This window comes from Microcaecilia unicolor, chromosome 3 (genome assembly GCF_901765095.1).
Source record: "Microcaecilia unicolor chromosome 3, aMicUni1.1, whole genome shotgun sequence".
Classification (NCBI taxonomy): domain Eukaryota; kingdom Metazoa; phylum Chordata; class Amphibia; order Gymnophiona; family Siphonopidae; genus Microcaecilia; species Microcaecilia unicolor.
Window position 1 is genome coordinate 50,763,439 of NC_044033.1, and position 21,205 is coordinate 50,784,643.

General features: G+C 42.5%; 1 protein-coding gene across 4 annotated transcripts in view; it reads right to left on the reverse strand.

Annotated features, from left to right (window-relative positions):
• Positions 1-21,205, reverse strand: part of SLC8A1 (solute carrier family 8 member A1) — an 879,594-nt gene that overhangs the window by 32,651 nt on the left and 825,738 nt on the right. The window lies entirely within an intron of this gene.

The following is a 21,205-nucleotide window of genomic DNA, read 5'->3' on the forward strand; positions in this document are numbered from 1 at the left end:
CCACGGCCGTTGCCTTGTCGCATTGTTTCTTCACCTTCAGATCCTCCGACACCAACACCCCAAGGTCTTTCTCCTGAGTCGAGCTTACTAATCTCTCCCCTCCTATCCGATATCTCTCTTTTGGGTTTCCAAACCCGAAGTGCATCACACTACACTTCTTGGAATTAAATTTTAACTTCATTAATATTAGAAACCTTGTGATCCTATACTTATTTCCTACACTTCTTGTGTGAAAGTGTGTATGTCTGGATTGTTTGTTGGTGGTGGAAGAGTGAGTGTTCCGTTCCTTTTATCTTGCTGCACCATATGCCTGGAATAGACTTCCTGAGCCGGTACGTCAAGCTCCATCTCTGGCTGTCTTCAAATCTAAGCTAAAAGCCCACCTTTTTGATGCAGCTTTTAACTCCTAACCCTTATTCACTTGTTCAGAACCCTTATTTTATCATCCTCACTTTAATATTCCCTTATTTATTTGTTGCATTTGTGTCCCACATTTTCCCACCTATTTGCAGGCTCAATGTGGCTGTTTGTCTGTCCTAATCAGATTGTAAGCTCTGTCGAGCAGGGACTGTCTCTTCATGTTCAAGTGTACAGCGCTGTGCATGTCTAGTAGCACTTTAGAAATGATAAGTAGTAGTTGTTGTTTTGGGCAGCTGGTGTTTGTTTTACAACTGTATGCTGGTGTGGAGGCTGGTGCTGATTCTCACGAGGTACAGTAGGTGGAGCTGTGCACAGTGGTGATTTTGGGGTCAGTGGGTTGAACCTGTGGTGGTGGGACACCTGCATGCCAATCATGGATGTGCTGAGTGCTTTGGTGGCTTATGCCTTGCTGGAGGTGGATGAGAGTTTGGAAGGGAGGCCCCAGAGGACATATCTCTAACAGAGAGTCTTCAGGCCCTGCACCCATTTCCTGAACCTCATGGACCAGTAATATTAAACTTTAAAAATCACACCTTAATAAACCATAAACTACACGTTGGATAAATCTGCCTTACAAAACCGAAAAGCTTTTAGATACTTTCTGAATTGGAGATAATGGGTATAAGACCTCAAAGACATTGAGAGTTGGTTCCAGAGGAACTGATATTGAATACATAAAGTAAGATGTTTGATAGATTTTAAATTCTTATACCCTGGAAATCTAAGTTGAAAAAGATTCTGAGTATTATATCTAGAAGAAGTTCCTCATAACAATGATACTAAATTCAACATATAATCAGGAATTTCCCCAGTAAGAATTTTAAAAGTAGCAGTACCTAATTTGAACTGTATTTTCTCATTAACTGGTAACCAATGAAGCTTAGAAAAATAAGATTGAAGTGATTCAAATTGAGATAATTCAAAATTCAGTCTAAGCAGAATTTTGTACCAGCTGCAATTGATGGATCAATGATTTAGAACAAACAGCTAACATTAGACTACAATAATTTAGTCTAGAGAGAATTAAAGATTGAACCAAATTTCTGAAAGCACCATGTCTGCAGACTTTGTATCAGCACTTTATGTCTGTTGGGGAAATGTATGGAATGTTTGCAGAGGCCTGGATTATTATGCTAGAAAAACCTGGGAGAGACCCTTTGCAAGTTAGAAATTACAGACCCATTTCCCTTATTAACCTGGATTGCAAAATTTATGCTAAGATTCTGACCACCAGGTAGCAATTGGTTTTGGTTGATTTAATTGATATGGCTTTAAGGCCGGTCATTATTCATTTAATTCAACTAATATCAGGATGTTCTGCCATTTTTTACAGGCTGCAAAGATGTTGGAGGACCCAGCCTTCTCAATGTCTCTGGATGCTGAGAAGGCTTTCATAGAGTGGAATGGGACTACTTGTTCGCAAGCCTGGCATGGATGGGTTTTGGCAGTCATTTTTCATTTAAATGATGAAAGTGTTGTATAGTAATCCTGCTGCACACCTATTTATCCGTTGATTACAAAGTTTGGGTCCTTTTTTGGTTATAAGATCAATTGGGAGAAAACTGAGGTCATGACACTTAACATCCACTGTGTGCATGCTCAGTTTGATCCTTATCCCTTTAGTGGGACAACAGGGCCTCTTAAATATTTGAGTATCAAATTTTATACAGACTTAGACTCACTTTGAACCAGAAATTGATATCGGAAAACCTGACATCCATGTGTAATGGTCACCTTTATTTCTGTTTTGGTGGGGTTGTCAAGACTTAATCAAGATGACGCCCCTAAGATCTTATACATGTTGGCTATGTTACTGGTTCTTCTCCCTGCTAAGTTTTATAAAACTATTTACCAGATGTTATTGAACTTTCTATGGTGGGGGAAACAGCATTCGATAGCTTTGAGAAAACTGCACAGGCCCAAGCAATTTGGGGGCTTTGATGGGAGCAAGCCCTGACTCCTAGAATTCCTTTGTGTTATGTGTTCCATTTTGCCATCTCATTTATGTCTAAACATATTTATATCCTTTTCTCATAAAGTCCTTTACTCTTAGACGCTTTGTTAAAGATTATCCAACCAAGGCCTTAACCCTTTCATCTATGCAGATGATGTCACAATATTCATTCCTTACAAATCTAAGCTGACCGAAATCACCAACGAAATCAAGATGAACATCATGGACTCTTGGGCAAATGCATTTCAACTAAAACTAAACAAAGAAAAAACACACTGTCTCATCCTCTCATCCCTACACAGCACGGATAACCCCACAATTATCAACACCCCAGATTACACCCTCCCTATCTCAGACAGCCTGAAAATCCTCGGCGTTACAATGGACCGCAACTTAACACTACAGAGAGCCAAGTGACATCCACAACAAAGAAAATGTTCCACTCAATGTGGAAACTCAAATGCGTGAAACAATTCTTCCTGAGGGGAACATTTCGCAACCTGATCCAATCAATGGTACTAAGCCATGTAGACTACTGCAATGGAATTTATGAGGGATGCAAAGAACAAACCTTAAAGAAACTTCAGACCACTCAAAACACGGCAGCTAGGCTTATCTTCTGAAAAATGCGATTTGAAAGTGCAAAAGCCCTTTGCAAAAAACTACACTGACTCCCAATCAAAGAACGCATTGCTTTCAAAATCTGCACTCTGGTTCACAAAATTATCTACGGTGAAGCTCTGGGATACATGACAGACTTGATCGACCTACCAACTAGAAACACATCCGAATCAACACGAACGTACCTAAATCTGCACTACCCAAGCTGCAAAGGACACAAATACAAATCAACTTACGCGTCCAGTTTTTCCTACATAAGCACACAACTGTGGAACGCATTGCCAAAAGCCTTGAAAACTACGAACGACCACCTAAACTTCCGGAAAACACTAAAAACTAACCTGTTTAAAAAGGCATATCCTACCGATCCAACATAAATGCCTGATCTCTGCAACACAACAAAACTAAAGAACGTAATGGCCATAATACAACTCTTCCATTGTATGATTCTCTAGTGTGGCTGTGCCACATGAACTTTATCTTACCACAACATCACTTTGTTTACACCGGAGTCTGTAACGCCTCTCCGGTACTATGTAAGCCATATTGAGCCTACAAATAGGTGGGGAAATGTGGGATATAAATGTAACAAATAAATAAATAAATAAAATAAATTAGATGGAATGATGTTGATATTAAGGATAATAAGGATATATATAAAAATAACAGTGCCCCGGTTCAGAAGGGAATACTAAGGATAAATGTTAGTATAGCAAATAAACAATTGCTTGTTGAAATGCTGAGCTGACAGCTTCAAGCTGCTTAGAAAGTAATGTTCTTAGCAAATGCTGGAAATTGTTACTGGACATAGACATGGACATGTTTGAAATAGAACTGAAAGCACGCATGTTTGAGCACGCAGGTGCAGTAATAATATACTAGTTGCAGAAGAGCTCTTCTTTCTTACTATAGTTAGATTCTTTACCAGAATGTTTCATGGCTGTTAAACTTTGTCTTGAACCCTCTTTAACTTGCTGATAATAAGCAGAATATAAAACAATGTAAGCAGAATATAACCTAGCCAATGATTGTACAGAGTTTGTGTCCCATGATCTGTGATGTAAACCTGTTGCCCGATTAATCCATGACTTAATGCTTTCTTAACAAAAGAGCAGAAAATCTGAGGGATTTTGAGACAATCTTGAGTGAGTTCACTGCAATTAAGTATGGCCCGAGACTTTATCAGTGATGAATGTGTGTGGATTTCTTTCCCTTGACCTCTCCTAGAGATAGGAGTGAAGAGACAAGTTGGGGTCTCAAGCAATCAAAACCCATTTGATTTCCTAATGGAATAATAAGACATTCAGAATCTTAAATACAGTGGGGGAAATAAGTATTTGATCCCTTGCTGATTTTGTAAGTTTGCCCACTGACAAAGACATGAGCAGCCCATAATTGAAGGGTAGGTTATTGGTAACAGTGAGAGATAGCACATCACAAATTAAATCCGGAAAATCACATTGTGGAAAGTATATGAATTTATTTGCATTCTGCAGAGGGAAATAAGTATTTGATCCCCCACCAACCAGTAAGAGATCTGGCCCCTACAGACCAGGTAGATGCTCCAAATCAACTCGTTACCTGCATGACAGACAGCTGTCGGCAATGGTCACCTGTATGAAAGACACCTGTCCACAGACTCAGTGAATCAGTCAGACTCTAACCTCTACAAAATGGCCAAGAGCAAGGAGCTGTCTAAGGATGTCAGGGACAAGATCATACACCTGCACAAGGCTGGAATGGGCTACAAAACCATCAGTAAGACGCTGGGCGAGAAGGAGACAACTGTTGGTGCCATAGTAAGAAAATGGAAGAAGTACAAAATGACTGTCAATCGACAAAGATCTGGGGCTCCACGCAAAATCTCACCTCGTGGGGTATCCTTGATCATGAGGAAGGTTAGAAATCAGCCTACAACTACAAGGGGGGAACTTGTCAATGATCTCAAGGCAGCTGGGACCACTGTCACCACGAAAACCATTGGTAACACATTACGACATAACGGATTGCAATCCTGCAGTGCCCGCAAGGTCCCCCTGCTCCGGAAGGCACATGTGACGGCCCGTCTGAAGTTTGCCAGTGAACACCTGGATGATGCCGAGAGTGATTGGGAGAAGGTGCTGTGGTCAGATGAGACAAAAATTGAGCTCTTTGGCATGAACTCAACTCGCCGTGTTTGGAGGAAGAGAAATGCTGCCTATGACCCAAAGAACACCGTCCCCACTGTCAAGCATGGAGGTGGAAATGTTATGTTTTGGGGGTGTTTCTCTGCTAAGGGCACAGGACTACTTCACCGCATCAATGGGAGAATGGATGGGGCCATGTACCGTACAATTCTGAGTGACAACCTCCTTCCCTCCGCCAGGGCCTTAAAATGGGTCGTGGCTGGGTCTTCCAGCACGACAATGACCCAAAACATACAGCCAAGGCAACAAAGGAGTGGCTCAGGAAGAAGCACATTAGGGTCATGGAGTGGCCTAGCCAGTCACCAGACCTTAATCCCATTGAAAACTTATGGAGGGAGCTGAAGCTGCGAGTTGCCAAGCGACAGCCCAGAACTCTTAATGATTTAGAGATGATCTGCAAAGAGGAGTGGACCAAAATTCCTCCTGACATGTGTGCAAACCTCATCATCAACTACAGAAGACGTCTGACCGCTGTGCTTTGCCAACAAGGGTTTTGCCACCAAGTATTAGGTCTTGTTTGCCAGAGGGATCAAATACTTATTTCCCTCTGCAGAATGCAAATAAATTCATATACTTTCCACAATGTGATTTTCCGGATTTAATTTGTGATGTGCTATCTCTCACTGTTACCAATAACCTACCCTTCAATTATGGGCTGCTCATGTCTTTGTCAGTGGGCAAACTTACAAAATCAGCAAGGGATCAAATACTTATTTCCCCCACTGTAACTCTTTTTTTCTGGTCTAAGTGGATGGACAGGAGCATAATATGTTTGGCACATGTTATGGTGGAATCCCACCTTATCTCTTTTGCTGACCTACAAGCTATCTATTCATTGCCTTTTTCCCAGTGCTTTAAATGGGGACAGCCATAGCATTGTATGTGATCTTGGTCCGCTGACTTGTATAATCTAGCGACTGTGCTCAACTTGCAAGCTGTAAGATGATTAACACCTCAAGGCATGTTGCAGCTCTCTTTTACAAGTATATGGTTCAGGCAGCATGCAAAAGCACTCTGAGTGTACAAGAAATTTGGGATTGGGAAGCTGAAATGCAGCAATCTTGTATGACTGCTAAGCGGGAAGCCTTTTGGTCAGAGACTGCTGCTCATTGGCTGCATCCTTTACTCAATCTCTATACTTTCTGGTACACAGAACATACTAGACACCTGTTCAACCATTGAAAATAGACTCCTTCAAATCAGGTCTATGCTGGTAATGCGACACACATCCAGGGACACACCCTTTTTTTCTGTCCCATTATACAATCCTTTTGGAGTGGAGTCTAGGAAATTATTACTAAACTTTTCCAACTCACTGATGCACTTTTCTATTCTGTTACTTTTTAGAAAGTGTGCACTGTGACCAGAAAGTTAAACTGAGCTTTGTGTGGCTGTGCTGAACTATTGAAGGGAGGAGGGGGAGGAGGAGGTACTTGGAGGATCTTAGGGACAGCAGGATGCAACCATAAGGTATAAACATTACTCTCTGCTTTAAGAACTGGATTCACTCATGTATAGAACCCAACTTCCTCTTCTCTCCATGGGTAGGAGGGCTCTTCTCTCCAGTATCTGCTTAGTTTCTATTCTGATAACAGACCCCTGAGGCAGGCCAGTACAGCCAAAAAACGAGTCGTGTTGGGTCAGGGTCTCATTTGCTGTAGAATCATCTGGAAGCTTCAACATAAGGAATTTTGGACACCATCGGTGAGAGGTTCTTCTTTTTTGTCTCCTCTACTGTTTTGACCTTTTGGTGGAATTCAGTCTGCCTCATTCCTAAGTATGAGTCTGTTGCCGCCGAATGTGTCACATTTTAACCAACAAGGAAATGTGGTCTGTGCTAGATACTTTTTTGCAGGATCTTTAATACCACTTATTGTATATGTCAGTTTTGTTGTTCTAACATGAGACTGTCGTGATCCATGTAGCTCCGTGATACTGTTAATGGCTGATGTTGTACCGTTCTTCTTTCTTTGATACATCTTCAATAAAAAGATCTGAAATATCCTGTTGTGTAAGTGTTTATGCTTTCATAATGCTGACTTATGCTAGTATTCTACTGGCCACAGAGATTCTGTTATAGAATTAGTGTTCAGCACACAGCACTGGTAGGTGAATGGCCTAGTGGTTAGAGCACTGGTCTTGCAATCCAGAGGTGGCCAGTTCAAAGCCCGCTGCTGCTCCTTGTGATCTTGGGCAAGTCACTTAACCCTCTATTGCCTCAGGTAGAAACTTAGATTGGGAGCCCTCCTGGGACAGAACATACTAGACCCCTGTTCAACCAGCCAAAATAGACTCCTCCAAATCATCAAAGATCAACCAATGTGAATATGCACAACTTGCCCATCTATATTCAGAACTGTTTCATAATATCTGCTTGTATACTATTACTTTGTTTTATTATCATCATGCTGACCAAGATCCTTCTGTAATACTAAATGTTTATTTTCTAATATTCTTCCACTACTCATGATGTACTGTAAGCCACTTTGAGCCTGCAAAGAGGTGGGAAAAGGTGGGATACAAATGCAACAAATAATAATAATAATAATCCAGAGTACCTGAATGTAACTCACCTTGAGCTACTACTGAAAAAGGTGTAAGCAAAATCTAAATAAATAAATAAATAATGTGGGGCTCATTTATAGAATTGTTCCCTAAAAGTACTGAAGTAGGAGATGGCTCATTTTAAGGAGTTTATCAGACAAATGAAACTTAACAAGTTGAAGTGGGATGAGGCGGATTATTGGATGGATAGTGTATACCTGTGGATGCCTAGAACTATGGGGTTAGTGAAACTTGGTGAAAAAGGTGACCTTTGAGGGGTGTTGTGAATTGAGGGGTCCCGAGCCCCCCAAGAAGGCTGGAGTGACCTTAAATCTGACTCCATCTCTAAATAGCACTAGTACTGGGGTAATCAGGGAGTTGTGCATTTCTAAAAGAAATTGCCACTGAGAGAGACGTTAGGTCTAAGGGACCTGCATTAGTCCGCCTCTCAGCACTGGCAAGGAATAGATACCAGCCTTATGACAAACTGGATTTAGGTTACAAGTTATACAATGCCGCGAAAGATAGCCTGATATAGCAAAAGCATTTATACTTACAGCCTTACATCATTAAGTGAATAGGGTAGTGATGATACTTTGGTAGGTTCATAGAGCTGTACAATGTTTTCAGTGGCGCAAGAAGGCACTTGAGGAAGGCAATGGAGTTTTCAAAGAAGAGGACAAAGAGGTTTTATTCTACCAGATTAGTGGAGTCTGGTATCCAGATCTCAGAGCAATCACACTCTTCCATTATAAATTTAAGTTCTGTGATGTTGATGTGCCCTCAAGTGAATCAGTTCTCAGAGATGATCCATTTTACACTCATATATACCTTTTTGCTTTTTTAGGAAATTACAACAAACTATATTTTTTTGCAGAATCCTAGCAGTGAAGATAGCTTTATTCAACAAGAGATGGCATATTAGAGCTTAAAACACTTCAATCTGATCCAGTGGCGTAGCAGGGGGGGCTGCCACCCGGGGTGGGGCGGTTCACCATTGCACCCCCCCAGGTGCAGCATGATGACACCCCCCTCCCCCCGACCAGCTCCCGCACCCTACCTTTAAAATGAATATCGGGAGGCGACTCAGGGGGGGTGCTCCCTGCCAGCTCTCCCCCTCGGCGAATCGACCCCCCCCCCCAGCTCCCGCACCCTACCTTTAAAAAGAATATCGGGAGGTGAGGCGCAGCGCCTCGTGCCTGTCCTGCACGTAAAAGAAATGTGGACCGTCGGGCCTTCTCTCGCTCTGTCTGTCCCACCCTTGCGGAAATAGGAAGTTGCGTCAGCGGAGGGCGGGACAGATACAGCGATGGAAGACCCGACAGTCCACATTTCTTTTACATACAGGGCAGGCGCGAGGCGCTGCGCCTCACCTCCCGATATTCTTTTTAAAGGTAGGGTGCGGGAGCTGGGGGGGGGGGTGTCGATTCGCCGAGGGGGAGAGCTGGCAGGGAGCACCCCCCCTGAGTTGACACCCGGGGCGGACCGCCCCTCCCGCCCCCCCTTGCTACGCCACTGATCTGATCATACATTGGGTATTAAGGGGGGAAGGCCTTCTACTAAGCTACAGAAAATTGCACTTATTGCATGGTTAACACAAGTCCAAAGGCTGTGTGGTAAATGCAGGGCAGATGGTCATCACATCTTCTGCATTTACCACACAGTCTTTGCAGTTACCTTATGGTAGTTATTGCATAAATGCAGGTGGTGTGGCCACCATCTGCCCTGCATTTACCGCACAGGGCAGATTATTACCACAGAGGCACCACTTTACATGGACTGCTTGATAGCGAGGGAGCACCCGAGTTATCAGACACTAAATGCAATGCAATGCAGGACAGAATGTAAATAAAAAAATAAAACACAGCATACAGTACCCCCTCCCAATTCACCTTCTTTGGGTCCCACAGCTTGACATCCAGCCCAACAAAAATAGCAGTCCTTCCCAAGTTAGACCCCGACCACTTAAGTCATACCCTGCCCCCCAAGGCATACCCTGACCACCCTTACAAGTTACAGAACAAGTCCCCTAGCCCTCCCAGTCCAACCCAGTCCACCTAAACTTCCGGAAAAAATTAAAAACTAACCTGTTTAAAAAGGCATACCCTACCAATCCAACATAAATGCCTGATCTCTGCAACACAACAAAACTAAAGTATGTAATGGACATAACACAACTCTTCCATTGTACGATTCCCTAATGTGGCTGTGCCACATGAACTTTATCTTACCACAACATCACTTTGTATTTGTTTACATCGGAGTCTCCAAACTCCTCTCCGGTACTATGTAAGCCACAGTGAGCCTACAAATAGGTGGGAAAATGTGGGATACAAATGTAACAAACAAATAAATAAATATATAAATAAATAAACCCTGTTCCTCCTCAGAAACAAAACAACCTCTGTTAAAGAAACCCTGCTCCTCATAATAGATACCAGGTCCTCCCTTCCCTGCATGCCCCCATCCCCTTGGAACCCTACCTAGGGGTCTGCAGAATTTCTAAGTCAGCTTGGCAGTGGTTTCTCTCTATGTGATTTCAATTGAAGAAATTGTTTTCTATGTAACTGTGTGGCACAAGCCTCATCAGGAAATATTTGGAACTTTCTACCACAAAAAGATAATCCTTGTTTCTGAACACCTCAACACTATTGCTTTATCTTTTTCAGATAAAAAAAAATACCAAGAGGGTGGCTCGCTCTGAGAAATTGTCCTGAGATGTTTCAAGAAACTGTTAAATTAAATGATTCTACAGAACCTGTAACATCATGCTCACCAGAAATTCTGTGCCTACAGCTCTCTCTTGGCTACCCAGAGCTTGGTATTGTACGTTTGTAAAGAGGAACACATATCCACCAAAAGCTGCTATAAAAACTATCCTATTTCTACAGCATACAGATGTGACAAGATGAATTCCAATTGATTATCAAAATGATTAATTGCTGTGAGAGGCATCTTGTCTTGCTGACAGAGCAGCATGTATGGTAATATAAGTCCCTCTGTTTGGTGCTCAGTTTTTTTTATTGATCCTTCATGCTTTGCTGCCTTTGAAATATCTGTACAGCAGTTAGTCTTTCATAGGCTACATGAATCTGAAAAGAAAAAAAAAGCTACTTGGTGCATTCAGATGCAGTGTTGTTACACATGGGCTTGGTAAAATGTACAAAGCAAGAATATATAAATTAATGTGTGGATGAGTTAGGTCAGGTTATTTATTCTTGATATACCGCCATTATTGCAACACAAATCAAAGTGGTTTACAAAGCAAATATTAGAACAAGAAACTACAATATTCAACAGGAAAGAGTTCAAGCATCCATACAAAAAGAGTAAAGAAGAAAACAAAACAAAATAAATAAAAATAAAAATATATACACATATATATATAGGCACTCCTAACCACCAACAGAATTCTAGCTCTTAGACCTGATAGGCCAAATGAAAAAAAAAACCACACACCATTTTTAAAAGAGATTTAAATTGGACCAAAGATCCCTCCCCTCACAGAGATGTTGGGAGAGCGTTCCATAAAAAAGGTGCCAAAAAGTAGAAGATATTCTTCCATGTCCATTCAAGTCACTCCAATAAAGAAGGGGGGAGGACTACTGTAAATGGTGTTCATCGAGGGAATGGTCCAAACATATAAACTAATCAGGAAGGCCAAATAACTAGGAGAGCATTCATGGACCGCTTGAAAAGTCAAAAGCAATATTTTGTAGCAGAACATATACAAAACAGGCAACCAACACAGATGAATCAATAAGGGCTGGACACAATCGAACATATGGGCATGGTGTTAATAATGAGTAGCCATATTCTGCAACATCTGAAGATGTTTCAAACCAAGGCTGTGGAGTTGGTACACCAAGAGGGGCATAATCAAAAAGGACGCCCAAGTTTTGCTGAGGACGTCCTCGCAAAATGTCCCGGCGAAGGGGCGAGGAAACCCATATTATCGAAACAAGATGGATGTCCATCTTTCGTTAAGCTAATATGGTCGCGGATGCCCAAATCCTGAAATTTAGGTTGTCCTTAGAGATGATCGTCCCTAGACTTGGTCGTTTCTGATTTTCGGCGATAATGGAAACCAAGGACACCCATCTCAGAAATGACCAAATGCAAGCCTTTTGGTCGTGGGAGAAGCCAGCATTCATAGTGCACTGGTCCCCCTGATATGCCAGAATTATTATATCCAACTGACCAACTCTCTTGGCTCTAATCCTCGACTTCTCTTCACCACATTGAACTCTCTCCTCAAGGTGCCCCCTCCCCCAACTCCCCCTTCATTATCTCCTCAGACTCTTGCTGAATTCTTTCACAACAAGGTTCAAAAGATAAACATTGCTTTCTCTACCTCACCAGCTCTCCCTCCACTAGTCCGTTCCCCTCTCTCTCCTTCCCCTCACTCCCTTTCCTCCTTTCCTGAAGTTACTATTGAGGAAACTACACTTCTCCTTTCTTCCTCAAAATGTACCACCTGTTCCTCTGATCCCATTCCCACCCACCTTCTTAATGCCATCTCTCCTACTCTTATTCCTTTTATCTGTCACATTCTCAACCTCTCACTTTCCACTGCGACTGTCCCTGCTGCCTTTAAACATGCTGTGGTCACACCTCTCCTTAAGAAGCCTTCACTTGACCCTACTTGTCCCTCTAATTACTGACCCATCTCCCTCCTTCCTTTTCTCTCCAAATTACTTGAGCGTGCTGTTCACCACCGCTGCCTTGATTTTCTCTCCTCATATGCTATTCTTGACCCATTACAATCTGGTTTTCGCCCTCTCCACTCAACCGAAACTGCGCTTACTAAAGTCTCCAATGACCTATTACTGGCTAAATCCAGAGGTCAATATTCCATCCTCATTCTTCTTGATCTTTCCGCTGCTTTTGAAACTGTCGATCACAGCATACTTCTCAATACCCTGTCCTCACTTGGATTCCAGGGCTCTGTCCTTTCCTGGTTCTCTTCCTACTCTCCCTCCGCACCTTTAGTGTTCACTCTGGTGGATCCTCTTCTACTTCTATCCCTCTGCCTGTCGGCGTACCTCAGGGTTCTGTTCTTGGTCCCCTCCTCTTTTCTATCTACACTTCTTCCCTTGGTTCATTAATCTCATCCCATGGCTTTTCCTACCATCTCTATGCTGATGACTCCCAAATCTACCTTTCTACCCCTGATATCTTACCTTGCATCCAAACCAAAGTTTCAGCGTGCTTGTCTGACATTGCTGCCTGGATGTCTCAACGCCACCTGAAATTAAATATGACCAAAACCGAGCTTCTCATTTTCCCCCCCAAACCCACCTCCCCGCTCCCCCCATTTTCTATTTCTGTTGATGGCTCTCTCATTCTCCCTGTCTCCTCAGCTCGAAACCTTGGGGTCATCTTTGACTCTTCTCTCTCCTTCTCTGCTCATATCCAGCAGACCGCCAAGACCTGTCGTTTCTTTCTTTACAACATCCGTAAAATCCGCCCCTTTCTTTCCGAGCACTCTACCAAAACCCTCATCCACACCCTTGTCACCTCTCGTTTAGACTACTGCAATCTGCTTCTTGCTGGCCTCCCACTTAGTCACCTCTCCCCTCTCCAGTCGGTTCAAAACTCTGCTGCCCGTCTCATCTTCTGCCAGGGTCGCTTTACTAATACTACCCCTCTCCTCAAGACCCTTCACTGGCCCCCTATCCGTTTTCGCATCCTGTTCAAACTTCTTCTACTAACCTATAAATGTATTCACTCTGCTGCTCCCCAGTATCTCTCCACACTCGTCCTTCCCTACACCCCTTCCCGTGCACTCCGCTCCATGGATAAATCCTTCTTATCTGTTCCCTTCTCCACTACTGCCAACTCCAGACTTCGCGCCTTCTGTCTCGCTGCACCCTACGCCTGGAATAAACTTCCTGAGCCCCTATGTCTTGCCCCATCCTTGGCCACCTTTAAATCTGGACTGAAAGCCCACCTCTTTAACATTGCTTTTGACTCGTAACCACTTGTAACCACTCGCCTCCACCTACCCTCCTCTCTTCCTCCCCGTTCACATTAATTGATTTGATTTGCTTACTTTATTTATTTTTTGTCTATTAGATTGTAAGCTCTTTGAGCAGGGACTGTCTTTCTTCTATGTTTGTGCAGCGCTGCGTATGCCTTATAGCGCTATAGAAATGCTAAATAGTAGTAGTAGTAGTAGGACACCAACTGGGCACCCTAGGGGGCACTGCAGTGGACTTCAGAAATTGCTTCCAGGTACATAGCTCCCTTAACCTTGTGTGCTGAGCCCCCCAACCCCCCCCAAAACCCACTACCCCTAACTGTACACCACTACCATAGCCCTTACGGGTGAAGGGGGCACCTAGATGTGGGTACAGTGGGTTTCTGGTGAGTTTTGGAGGGCTCACATTTATCATCACAAGTGTAACAGGTAGGGGGGAGATAGGCCTGTGTCCGCCTGCCTGAAGTGCATGGCAATCACTAAAACTGCTCCAGGGACCTGCATACTGCTGTGATGGACCTGAGTATGACATTTGAGGCTGGCATAGAGGCTGGCACAAAAGATTTTGAAAGATATTTTTTGAAGGTGGGAGGGGTTAGTGACCACTGGGGGAGTAAAGTAAGGGGAGGTCATCCCTGGTTCCCTCTGGTGATCATCTGGTCAGTTCGGGCACATTTTTGTGGCTTGGTCGTAAGAAAAACACAAGCAGGTAAAGTCGTCCAAGTGCTCGTCAGGGATGCCTTTTTTTTTTCCATTATGGGTCAAGGACACCCATGTGTTAGGCACGCCCAAGTCCCGCCTTCGCTATGCTTCCGACACGCCCCCGTGAACTTTGGTCGTCCCCGCGATGGAAAGCAGTTGGGGCCGCCCAAAATCACCCGAATTGGGCGACCCTGTGAGAAGGATGCCCATCTTCAGATTTGTGTCGAGAGATGGGCGTCCTTCTCTTTTGAAAATAAGCCTGCAAACCTTCTACTTCGACTCCTCTGTTTTTCTACTGTTTGACTCCAATTCCAGCTCCAGCTCTGACTCCTATCTAAACTACTGTCAAATATAACTTTTAGTAAATATAACTTATATTTACCAGTACTCTACTCTGACTCCAACTCCACAGCCCTGCTTCAAACGGTACTCCAAAATTCCCGTATAGCCTATATCAGAAAGTCTAGTCGAAAGCAAAAGCATAATCCACCAAAAGCAGATTGGAGATCCAACTCCAACTCCACAGCCCTGCTTCAAATGGTACTCCAAAATTCCTGCAGAGCCTATATCAGAAAGTCTGGTCGAAAGCAAAAGTATAATCCACCAAGTCAAAAGCAGATTGGAGATCCGACGCCAACTCCACAGCCCTGCTTCAAACAATACTCCAAAATTCCTGCAGAGCCTATATCAGAAAGTCTGGTATTCCTCATCCAGTTGGGCATGCAGTTCACTCAACAAAGAGGCTTAACACTGTTTCGCAACTATGACCTGAGTGAAAGGCACACCGGTGAAGATGAAGAGCTGAGATCCTATCAACATGATCCACCAGTTGACTAAAAACCATCTTTCCACCAATTTAGAAAGAAAACATAAGTTGGAAATAGGCTTATAGCACCCCCCACCCCCGGCACCAAGAAAGTATAGACAAATATACATGCAACATGGTTCACATCTGTCTAGTATGCAGCAACATATCTTGTAAATCCAGGATCATCGTAGCCTGCTTTGAAATAATGGAGCCACTTGCTAATTCTAAGATCCCACGAAATACAGCATGCACTCCATTCAAAAAAACAAGGCACCATATAAATAACCGTAAGGTCAATTTTCAGCTCAGAGCAACCACATAAAGTTAAATGTATATCTTCTCCATTCATTTTATTTAGATTTTCAGTAGCGTTGTCTGTTTAAATGGAGCGGCTGAAAAATTGAAGCTAGAGTTAAATAGATATTTGTGTATACATGCTATTTGTGCATTTACAGGTAAATGGCTAAAATATCTATTAAGATTGGCCATGCGCCAATCCATTTTTCAGCGCACCTATAAAAAAAGCCTTTTTCAAATTTTTGCAGAAAATGGACGTATGGCAAAATGAAAATTGCTGCGCATCCATTTTTGGTCTGTGACCTTACCGCCAGCCATTGACCTAGTGGTAAAGTCTCATGTGGTAACCAGGTGGTAATGACCTATGCGCATAAAATGCCACTTGGCGTGCATCCGATATGCGCATCCAAAAATAAAAATTATTTTTTGGCTGCGTGTATTGGACGAGTGCCAAAAATGAAATTACCGCAAAAGCCATGCGATAGCCGGGTGGTAACTCCATTTTGGCATATGTTGGGCACACGTAGACGCTTACGCGGCTTAGTAAAAGGGCCCCTCAGTAACCTGTTTCCAACAGTGGCCAATTTAAGTCACAGGTGCATGGCGGGATCCCTAAAAATAACTAGATTTCATGTTACTTACCCCCCAGGGATAAGAATTGGCTTTCTCCAGGTCTATGTTATTATTGACTTTTTCTCCAGGCCTTTATTAAACGCAGCTATGATAACTGCTTTTATCACATCTTCTGGCAATAAGTTCTAAAACATAACTATGTGTTAAGTAAAAAAACTGTTTTCTCAGATTTATTTTAAAGGCACCAGTTTGTAACCTTACAGTATGGGTGGAGGAGTAGCCTAATGGTCAGTGCAGCAGGCTTTGATCCTGGCATACTGGGTTCTATTCTCACTGCAGCTCCTTGTGACCTTGGACAAGTCACTTAACCCTCCATTGCCCCAGGTACAAATACTTAGATTGTGAGCACACTAGGGATAGAGAAAGTACCTGCATATATGGCTAGATTCTATATATGGTGCCAAAAAAAAAGTTAGGCACAGTTTATAAAATAGCAACTTATACCCAGGAATCACATTTAACTTAAGGTGCAGACATTTGCACTGACTGAAATGTGGAGCAAATGTACACACCTAAATTAGGTGCGTAGCCCCGTTATCCTATAACAATGCTTGTGAACACTTTAGGAACGCTCCTATTCTGCTCATGCCCCTCCCATTTCTGTGCCACCTTTTTCAGATCACGTGTATGCCAATTAAATCTAATTAGTGCCAATCATAGGCGGTCGGTGGCCCAACTGTTTGGGGAGGCTAAAGGGGGCGGGGTTAGGGGTGGAGCTTAAATTCATAATTGTCTGATAACACACAGAAAAAAAAATAAAAATAAAAGTCACAATACCTTTTATTAAATTTAGATAGATATTAGCTATGTATCATATGTCAAAGAATAAAGTGGTTGCTCAAAGCATATACTAACCACAATCGCTCAACTGCAAAACACTATGCACAACTTTGTGCAAAAACACACTCAGAACCTTTCTGTACCATAAATATTACACTGGGCAGAACCTAATACACCAATATACCACCCATACGGAAAATGCAGACCGTCAACAATATGAAACAAGGGATCATAATATCATGATACATGTAGAGCCACGAAACACCCTAATTCATGTTTATGGTGGGATAAAATGCCATAAATAAGTAAATAAATATAAACTTTTAGTGTTGAGCACCTAATTCTCAAAGTGAACATATTCCAAACACTATAATGAAAATAAAATGATCTTTTCTACCTTTGTTGTCTGGTGACTTTGTTTTTCTGATCATGCTGGCCCAGTATCCAATTTTGCTGCTATCTGTCCTCTTAACTCCATTTCCAGGGCTTCCTTTCCATTTATTTCTTTACTTTCTGCCTTTCTTCTTCATTTCTTGCCCTACATCTGTAAGTAAAAGCTGGGTCTTCCACAGACTTGACTGTCCAGTGGATGCTTCTGCCTATTTTCTTCCTCCATGTGCAGTTTTTCTCTCTTTAAATCAAATATTACCACCATGGCTGAATATCAGCTCTCCCCCGCAGGTTCAGCAAGCTCTCTTTCCCCCTCCGCCCCCCAGTCCACATCTATAACTTGTCTCCCCCTCCCCAAGCCTCTTATACTGGGTGCCTATGGTGCCAATAATTGCTTGTTAAAATCCAATTATTGACACTAATTAGTTCATTATTCAATTAAATTGCATGCACAAATTGGAGGGGGTGTCCAAATTTTGCACGCTTAATTTTTGGCAACTTTTATAGAATTAGGGGGATAATGTATACAGCGCTGCATATGTCTAGCAGTGTTATAGAAATGATCAGTAGTAGTATGTCCACTGGTCTTTATATTTTTCTAAAAGAGTAAGCAATTAATTTTCCTTTATCTGTTCCACTCCACTCAGGATTATGCAGACCTTTACCAAATCTCTCCTCAGTCAACTCTTCCAGGCTGAAGAGCCCTAATCTCTGTAGTCTTTCCTCATAGGTTAATCATTCCACCCCCCTTTACCATTGCGATTGCCTTTCTCTGTACTTTTTCTGATTCTGCTACATCTTTGTTGAGATATGGCAACCAGAACTACAGACAATACTCAAGGTGAAGTCCCACCATGGAGAGATACAGAGGTATTATGATATTCTTTGTTTCATGCTCTATTCCTTTCTTAACAATTCCTAATATTCTGTTTGCTGTTTTGGTCACTGCACATTGAGCTGAAGATATCAAAGGATTTATTATTATTATTAAGATTTATTTACTGCCTTTTTGAAGGAATTCACTCAAGGCGGTGTACAGTAAGAATAGATCAAACATGAGCAATAGGCAATTAGAGCAGTAAAAATATTCGAACAACAATACAAAGTATGGCATGGTATACTACTTTGTGTTAAACCACAATAATGCCTAAATAGGGACCACTGGTGAAATATTCTGATTCTAATGTTGTATTACCACGTGGTGTTCAAAATATTCTGCTTCCAACAACTGCTGCTGTAAATCACACTTGTTTATTCTTACTTTTATTAAGAGGACCTCAGATCTTCCCAGCTTGGCTGTTCTATTCAGAACTCTTTTGCATGAAATTTTCTTACATGCGCTCAAGCTGTTTTCTGGAAGTATTTATTATCACCGGTCCTATATTTGCTATCAAATTCTTTCAGAGGTCAGGATTCTAAATCACTGAAAAAAACTCCCACTCGGAGAAAAACCAGTGATTCCTGCCCTCTGAAACACAGCTTCCCCTTGTGTCAAGCAGAATATTTTCTGCAACTGATTCTGTCCTACATTTACATTTAAATAGGGTTAAATGCAGTGCTCAATCTCACAGCTTTTTGTTTGTAGGATCTCTCTTCTCCCCAAACATAAACAGTCTGTACTTAGCTTCAGGGTATTCCGTGAACCGCCAGCTACAAGCTGTTCCGTGAACCACCAGCTACATGCAAAAGAGTTCTGAATAGAACAGCCAAGCTGGGAAGATCTGAGGTCCTCTTAATAAAAGTAAGAATAAACAAGTGTGATTTACAGCAGCAGTTGTTGGAAGCAGAATATTTTGAACACCACGTGGTAATACAACATTAGAATCATGGTATACTACTTGCAATGACAACACAATATGTACTAGAACATTATAATTGGTAGTGAAGGGTAACATATAGATGAGTAAGAAAGTAGGAAGAATTAGAAAGTAAGGTGATTGATTTGAAGAAAGTTGCACGTGAGGTCAGAGCGATGGTTAAATATTATCTCAGCTAGGGTAGGAGTAGATAAAAATTGTCCAAAATAACACCTAGTTCCTTTTTCTGGGTGGTGACTCCTAATGTGGAATCTAGCATCATATAGCTATAATTTTGGTTATTCTTCCCAATGTGCATCACTTTGCACTTGTCCACATTAAATTTCATCTGCCATTTGGCTGTGAGAGGATATTGCATCCCATAGAGGACAGGTTCCTGCCACACCACACCTAACAGATGCTCTCCTTCCAGATGATGTCCTGCACGTTGCACGTTGAACTGAGTATGCATGAGGAGTGCCGGCATCAGCACCAGGAAAGGACACCACTAACTTCCTTATACAGGTGGAGCTCTTCAGCTGGTGGGGTTGGGGTACTACAGTTTGGGGGTGGGGGGGGGGGGGCAAGTCCAAAATGGAGAGGTCCAGGCCTCCAAGACCTTCCCTTGGCTATGCCACTGCTGTGCAGTAGAATCCACAATGCAGTAGTTGCATGAGAGCGCTGCGTACGTCTAGTAGCGCTATAGAAATGATAAGTAGTAGTAGTAGAACTTAGTAAGAAAGGTCCCCCTTAATGTGAACGAATGCAAAGTGATGCCTGTACGTACAAATAATCCCAACTACAGGTACAAAACGCTGGATCTGGAGATAAGGGTCTCCACCTACGACAAAGACCCTGGAGTCACTGTAGAGGGTATGCTGCAGTTGCTAAAAAAAATAAAAGCAAATAAAATATTAGGGATCATTCAAAAAGGAATGGAGATAAAAAATGAAGAATATCATTATGCCTTTATATAGGTCAATGGAGCAATCACACCTTGAGTATTGTGCAGTTCTAATCACCACATCTCAAAATGGAAATAGTGGAACTGGAAAAGGTTCCGAGAAAGGTGACACAAATGATAAAAGGGATGGAGTCAAGGGCTTTTCAGCACAGAGAAAAGAGGACTGAGAAGAGATAGGAGAGAAGTTTATAACATGAGTGGAGTGCAAAGGTTAAATAGGAAATGGTTGTTTAACTTTTCAAAATACAAGAAAACACTCCATGAAATTAATGACCAGCACACTGAAAGCAAATCATATAAAGATTTTTTTCACGCATCACATTTTTTAAAGCTGTTGCATCTGTTCATGAAGGATGTGTTTAAAGCAACTAATCTACTGGGATTCAAAAGAGTTTGGACAAGTTCCTGGACGAAAATTCCATAAAAAAACTGTTAGCCAGGTAGGCCTGAGAGAGCTTATACCTAGAAATGAGCTACTGGACTTGCTACTATCAGAGACCGGAAAGAACCATGGTCTATCTTAGCAGTGCTTTTCTTATATTTTTATGCTGTCATAAGGAACAAACGAGTCAGTGCAAAATATTTTCATCTCATGTATCAAAGTAGTCAGACCTGAGAACTCGCAATAAGATTTGAAACAGGGTGCCCACCTGTTCCTAATCACGTGACATCATATATAAATTATATGGGGCTAATATTCAAAGCAATTTAAACAGTTGAGAGAGGTTCCTGTCCAATTAAATAGATTGTCTGGGGCTAAGTGGGAGTGGAGGAGTGGCCTAGTGGCTAGAACACCACTCTTGATATTCACCACTTAACTGCATGGCCGCAGAGAGGGGGGGGCAGAGGGGACAAAATTCAAGGGGAGCCCAGTGCTGCAGTCCCCGGTCTCACCCGCCCTCGGCTCCGTTGACCGTCCGCCACCGGGCCGGGCACCCTGCATTGAAATTATCACAGCACATCACCTATCACCTCCGTGACTGAAAGCGCAGCAGCGGCAGATCGGATTCACCTGCCTTCGGGCCTTCCCTCCCTGTGTCTCGCCCTCACAGAAGTTACATCAGACGAGGGTGGGATACAGGGAGGGAAGGCCCGAAGAGAGGCAAATCCGATATGCCGTTGTTGCG